This window comes from Xenopus tropicalis, chromosome 8, assembly GCF_000004195.4.
Source record: "Xenopus tropicalis strain Nigerian chromosome 8, UCB_Xtro_10.0, whole genome shotgun sequence".
NCBI lineage: Eukaryota > Metazoa > Chordata > Amphibia > Anura > Pipidae > Xenopus > Xenopus tropicalis.
In genome coordinates this window covers 85,538,548-85,545,570 of record NC_030684.2, presented here as the reverse complement: position 1 = coordinate 85,545,570, position 7,023 = coordinate 85,538,548, and positions in this window count along the sequence as shown.

Here is a 7,023-nt window from a genome sequence, read left to right as displayed (position 1 = left end):
ATCTGTAAAATGTAATGTGCAGTTATTCGATGCTACAGCATGCATTTTCATTCAGCTTCTATCGTTAGAAATAAAACTGATTCCCATTTAGAAGGAAAAATTGAAATTAATAGATTTTCTTGAAATTCTCATTTTTGAAGCAGTGGAATCAGGCCTGATGCCTTATAAGAGAAGAATATTTTACCATGTATTTAAATAAATATGAAGGGGTGTATTTATTAACATTGGAGCGAAACATCACTGGTGATGTTGCCCATAGCAACCAATCAGAACTTTGCTTTTGTTTTTTAACTTGTAGGTGACCGTTCAAAACATTATCGCTGTTTGGTTACTATGGGCAAGCACAATATTTGTCTCCAGTGTTAAAAAATACACCCCTAACTGTGCCAACAAATGATCTAAAAATGATAAGTATCAGTGGTAAAAAAAACTGAATTTTTTGTAGTCTCTGAAATACCATGGAATAACAATTCCCCTCATTTATTTTAAGAATAAAATGATACTTTGTTTATCGAAAGGGATGCTGTTATAGGGAGACTTTGTTTTCAAATACCTCAATTAACGGTTTTCTTCACATATAATCCTATACTGAAATCTGGTTCTTAAAATCAATATGTCTTTTACTGATTAAGGTGCAAAATATAGGGCACATGCATGCAAGGGTCCATTAAAACCTACCTTGAGGAGTGTTACTTTTATGATCTAATTGTGTGAACCTAAAGATGCAGCTGACTGCTACCTAAAAAGTTGCATGCTAATACGGTTTCCAAATGTTTTGAATTTGTGCATGCTTTAACAATATACCCTGTTTTCCCCAAAATAGGACATCCTGCAAAAGTAAGGCACCCCCCCGATTTTTCACCCCCCTCGGAAAATAAGGCACCCCCCGAAAATAAGACACCCACTCAAACGATGGAATAAATGTGTACTGTATTCTTCTTCATGGAAATATAAGACATCCCCTGAAAATAAGACCTAGTGCATATTTTGGAGCTTAAAAAAATATAAGACAGTGTCTTATTTTCGGGGAAACACGGTAGATAGGTAGTTGATGCATAAGTTGCTGCACATGCTTTTGAGTATCTGGATAAAAAATGTTGCATTTTAGGTCAAATGATATAAGGGGTCAATTATGAATGATGCAGCGCAGTGCAAAGTTTAAAGGACAGGCTCATGCCAACATGTATCTTACACTTTGCACCCTGCCCTACTGTTAGCACCCACAGGACCTATTCTGCACCTGTGCAATGCATGAAAATAGCACTGCCTGAATTCAGGAACATGCTTCTAGTCTTGAAAAGGGGCTGGGCTGTCCACCAGCAATACTGTACATGTAATTGTAGGAGGCACTAAGGTAAAGGTAACCGTATACACTATATAGTATCTAATAAATAATGAGACATACAAGAAATAGATATGGTGAAAGGCTGCTATTCTTTATTAAAGGATTGCCAAATTGCCCAGATTCTACAATTGCATAAAACATTATTAGCCCATAAATGGGTCACATTTGCCCACTAAATAAACAGGAACAAATGCAAGATAAGTGCTAAACAAATCAAACACTTTTTTTAATAAGATTTATTAACACAAGTTTAAGTAAACTTGAGTGCCTTCCAAAACAAAGTAAACCCCAACATGGCCACTTTCACACTATTTTGCTCAGCCCTTATGCTGTGCATCTTGTGCCAGATTTATAATTGGTGCCAAATGCAGCAAAACCATGGAGTATGGGGTCTTCCTATATAACCTGATGGTGCTTTATTTGCATTTTGCTGCCTTGTACATTTTTAAATGAGCCCTAATAATTTATGAATGACTTGTGACCCTAGTTTAAATTCTCAAAGCTGTTATCATTGTTATTTCGAGCATACACGCTAAAATAAATCTGTTCTTCTCTGAACTATTGTCATTTTGGGTTTTTTAATTTTTTATTTTTACCAAACTCCACCTAATTTAATGCATGAGTCATATACAAAAGAGCATTAAAAGATTTGGAAAAACATATTTTATAGCATTTCTGTAGCCTTGACTTGATTCAGTGCACTATTTACCTTCTGGAAGAAAACTTTATTTGACAAGAGTGATCTTTCATAAAACCATGGTGACTCTCTATATATGATTTACTTTGTAAAATGTATTTCTGAATAGCATCTCTTATGTTCCCTCAAAAACTGTGTTCTACTACTGCTGTATGCTTTATGGTCTATAATTTCCTTTCTAAATATCTGCATTAAATCAACTTGACATTATATTTACAGTATGCTAGTCTTGTGGAACTGCCCCAATATAACATATTATAATAATTATTATTATATATTATAATAATTTTAAACAGAAGTCTGTTTACAAGAAAATTAGCATCACCAGTACATGAGGGTGGATTCTACGTTATACATGGGCCATGTGATTTCTTAGTCTTGATCATATTAAATAATATTGTACCATAAAAGCACTTCTAATGGTATATTGGTGACACCAAGATATTTCCATGTTTTTTTAGCATGAATACAGAAAGATGACGAATTAGAAATGTAAGTTTTTTCATTGTTATCCTTTACTAATCTTTTAATGACTCCAGTGCCTTCCAACAGGTTCCATACCTCTATCTGCCTCTATCTGTCTATCTATCTATCTATCTATCTATCTATCCATCAAGATGCTGCAAGTCTTCAAGGAGAAACATAAAAGAAACTGGTTAAATTTGTGCTGCCTTCTGTAATAACCTCAAAGTCTGATAATGAACTGAATGATGACAGTTAATTATTGCTGCCATCAAAAAGTCTATTCAGTACGTACAAAATTACGTCTGTATTCATTTTGAATGGGTTAACATTTCTGCATCTATTGTGATGTCCTACACTGTCCTCCTAAGCTCCTTGAAGTTAACATGAGATCAAGGATGAGATAGGAAACTTTTGAAGCATGCATGTGAAAATGTTCTCATCCTGTACATGAATATAGTAGTTTTGATATTGCTCTACTCACCTGCTGTGTTTCACTGAAACGTGCAAAACATTTAATGCAGGTGTCTTTTATGTGGATTTCCTAAGCTGTTTAGCAATTACAATTATTGAATTTTGTTTTTTTTTTAATAGACAGGTGCTTGTAACATGGATGTGAAAGAAGAATATTTTTGCTCTTCTAGTGTCAGTGTTGCTAGCGGCTCTATTGTTAGTTTCATTCTTGTATAATTCCATAGAATTGAACACAAAAAGGCTTAGTTTAACATGCAAAAATCAAGTGGTTTGAGCCAGAGCATACTTTTACTGTTCCAAAGAGTCTAACAAGAATAGGGCCACATGTCTTTTATGAAAGGAATAATAAAATGTGCACCATGGTTATTAACTGGAAACATTATCACTGTTTACATAGTTACATAGTTACATAGTTACATAGGGTTGAAAAAAGACCATTGTCCATCAAGTTCAACCCATCCGAGTAAACCCAGCACACAACCTATACTAACCAATCTATACACTCACATACATAAACTATATATATACAACCAGTAATACTAACTGTAGATATTAGTATCACAATAGCCTTGGATATTCTGCTTGTTCAAAAACTCATCCAGGCCCCTCTTAAAGGCATTAACAGAGTCTGCCATTACCACATCACTAGGAAGGGCATTCCACAGCCTCACTGCTCTCACCGTGAAAAACCACCTACGCTGCTTCAAATGGAAGCTCTGTTCCTCTAATCTATAGGGGTGACCTCTGGTGCGCTGATTGTTTTTATGGGAAAAAAGAACATCCCCCAACTGCCTATAATCCCCTCTAATGTACTTGTACAGAGTAATCATGTCCCCTCGCAAGCGCCTCTTTTCCAGAGAAAACAACCCCAACCTCGACAGTCTAACCTCATAGCTTAAATCTTCCATCCCCTTTACCAGTTTAGTTGCACGTCTCTGCACTCTCTCCAGCTCATTAATATCTTTCTTAAGGACTGGAGCCCAAAACTGCACCGCATACTCAAGGTGAGGCCTTACCAGGGACCTATAAAGCGGCAAAAATATGTCCTCATCCCTTGAGTCAATGCCCTTTTTTATACAAGACAGCACATTATTTGCTGTAGTAGCCACAGAATGACACTGCCTGGAATTAGACAACTTATGATCTACAAAAACCCCTAGATCCTTCTCCATTAAGGATGCCCCCAACACACTACCATTCAGTAGATAGTTTGCGTTTATATTATTCCTACCAAAGTGCATAACTTTGCACTTGTCAACATTGAACCTCATTTTCCAGTTTGCTGCCCAGTTTTCCAATTTTGTCAAATCGCTCTGCAAAGCGGCAGCATCCTGCATGGAACTTATAGTTTTGCACAATTTAGTGTCATCAGCAAAAATAGAAACAGTACTCTCTATGCCCACCTCCAGGTCATTAATAAACAAGTTAAAAAGCAAAGGACCAAGGACTGACCCCTGCGGTACTCCACTAACCACACTGGCCCAATTAGAAAATGTTCCATTTACCACCACTCTTTGTACTCTATCCTTCAGCCAGTTTTCTATCCAATTACAAATATTATGTTCTAGGCCAATATTCCTCAATTTGATCATTAACCTTCTGTGAGGTACTGTATCAAACGCTTTAGCAAAATCTAAGTAGATGACATCAACTGCCATTCCAGCATCAAGGTTCCTGCTCACCTCCTCATAAAAGGCAACTAAATTAGTCTGGCAAGATCTGTTACGCATAAAACCATGCTGGCACAAACTAATAGTATTGTGAACTGCAATGTATTCAACTATCCTATCCCTTATTACCCCTTCCAGAAGCTTTCCTACTACTGATGTCAGACTAACAGGCCTATAGTTTTCAGGCTGAGAACGAGATCCCTTTTTAAATAACGGCACCACATTAGCAATCCGCCAGTCTCTCGGCACCATGCCAAACCTCAACGAATCCTGAAAAATTATGTGAAGAGGCTTGGCAATCACAGCGCTCAGCTCATTTAATACCCTGGGATGAATCCCATCCGGCCCTGGACCTTTGTTTACCTTTACATGTTCAAGTCTCTTTTGAATTTCCTCCTGAGTGACCCACGCGTCAGTAGCTAAATTACTAGCACTGGGCATATTAAAAGGGAAGCCTTCATTATCTGGCTCCTCAGATGTATAGACAGATGAAAAATAAGAGTTCAAAATTTCAGCTTTTTCCCCGTTCTCATCAACCAACGTACCTCCCCGTGATAATAAAGTTCCCACCCCTTCTGGCTTCATTTTTTTACTATTCACATAATTAAAAAATAATTTTGGATTCTTTTTACTCCTAGCTGCAATATCCCTTTCCATCTCTATTTTAGCTTGCCTGATAGCTTTTTTGCATGCTTTAGTTGCTTCCTTGTACCTGATGAAAGTTTCCGCTGTCCCAGCTAACTTGAATGCTTTAAAAGCACGTTTTTTATTACCAACCTCGACCTTAACTCTTTTATTCAGCCATAAGGGTTTTGCTTTGCGATGCCTCTCCTTGCTTACAAGGGGAATATACTGTTGTGTATACCTGCAAAGCAATGTTTTAAAGATGTTCCATTTTCCTTCTGTGTCTAACCCCATGAAAAGCCTTTCCCAGTTGACACATTGCAGAGATGCCCTTATACTGGCAAAGTCTGCACGTCTAAAATTGAGCGTTTTAGTTACTCCCTTATAGAGCTGTCTCTGCAGCATTATCTCAAAGGAGACCATGTTGTGATCACTGTTCCCCAAATGCTCACCCACACAAATGTTAGAGATAAGTTCAGTATTATTAGATATTACCAGGTCCAAAATAGACTCATTCCGAGTAGGTTCTTGAACCACCTGAAATAAAAAGTTGTCATTTAGCATATTTACAAACCTACTAGCTTTTTCTGACTTAGCCACCCCATTACTCCAGTCAATGTCCGGATAATTAAAGTCCCCCATAATAACAACTTGACCCAATTTTGAAGCCTCTTCCATTTGCAAAAGTAGCTGGGACTCATCCCCCTCATCTATACGGGGTGGTTTATAGCATACACCAATGATCATTTTCTTTGTGACCTTCAGCCCTACTGAAATTTCTACCCAAAGAGATTCAACATTTTCATTGGTAATGTCTTTATTACATGGCTTTAAATCTGACTTTACATAAAGACAAACCCCTCCACCCTTTTTAATCTCTCTGTCCCTCCTAAAAAGTGTATAACCATTTAAATTCACTGCCCAGTCACATTTTTCATCCCACCAGGTCTCAGTGATACCAATTAAGTCATAATTTTCAATACATGCAATAGCCTGCAGCTCCCCTATTTTTCCCGACAAGCTACGCGCATTAGCCAGCATGCAGCGGAGATTATTACTTCTCCCTCTGATGCTTACATTAGCTAAAGGACAGTTAGAGCTAAGGTGAAAATTAGTCTGTTTCCCTTGTAACAATGGAAGCTCCTTATCTGATAAACTATATGCCCCCCTCACTCCTCCCCCACAACCCTTTACTGGTCCCACTGCCCCATCTACACTAGCTCTCCCATAAGAATCTAGCTTACCAACCCCCCCCTTGTCTAGTTTAAACACTCCTCCAGCCTCTTAACCATTCTCTCCCCCAGCACAGTAGACCCCCTTCCATTGAGGTGCAATCCGTCAGGGCTGTATAGATTGTACCCCAAAGAAAAGTCAGCCCAGTGCTCTAGGAACCCAAACCCTTCCTTCCTACACCAAGACTTTAGCCACGCATTTAGCTCCCTAAGCTCCCGCTGTCTCCCTAAACTTGCACGTGGCACCGGCAAAATTTCCGAAAATATTACATTGGAAGACCTTTGCTTAATTTTAGAGCCTAGATCCCTGAACTCACTCTTTAAGGTCCCCCACCTACCGTTCATTTTGTCGTTAGTACCGATATGTACCAAGACAGCCGGGTCATGCCCAGCCCCTCCCAATAATGTGTCGACCCGATCAACCACATGCCGAACCCTGGCACCAGGAAGACAGCAAACTGTCCGGTTGAAGCGATCCGCTCGACAGATTACCCTGTCCACTTTCCTAATGATCGAATC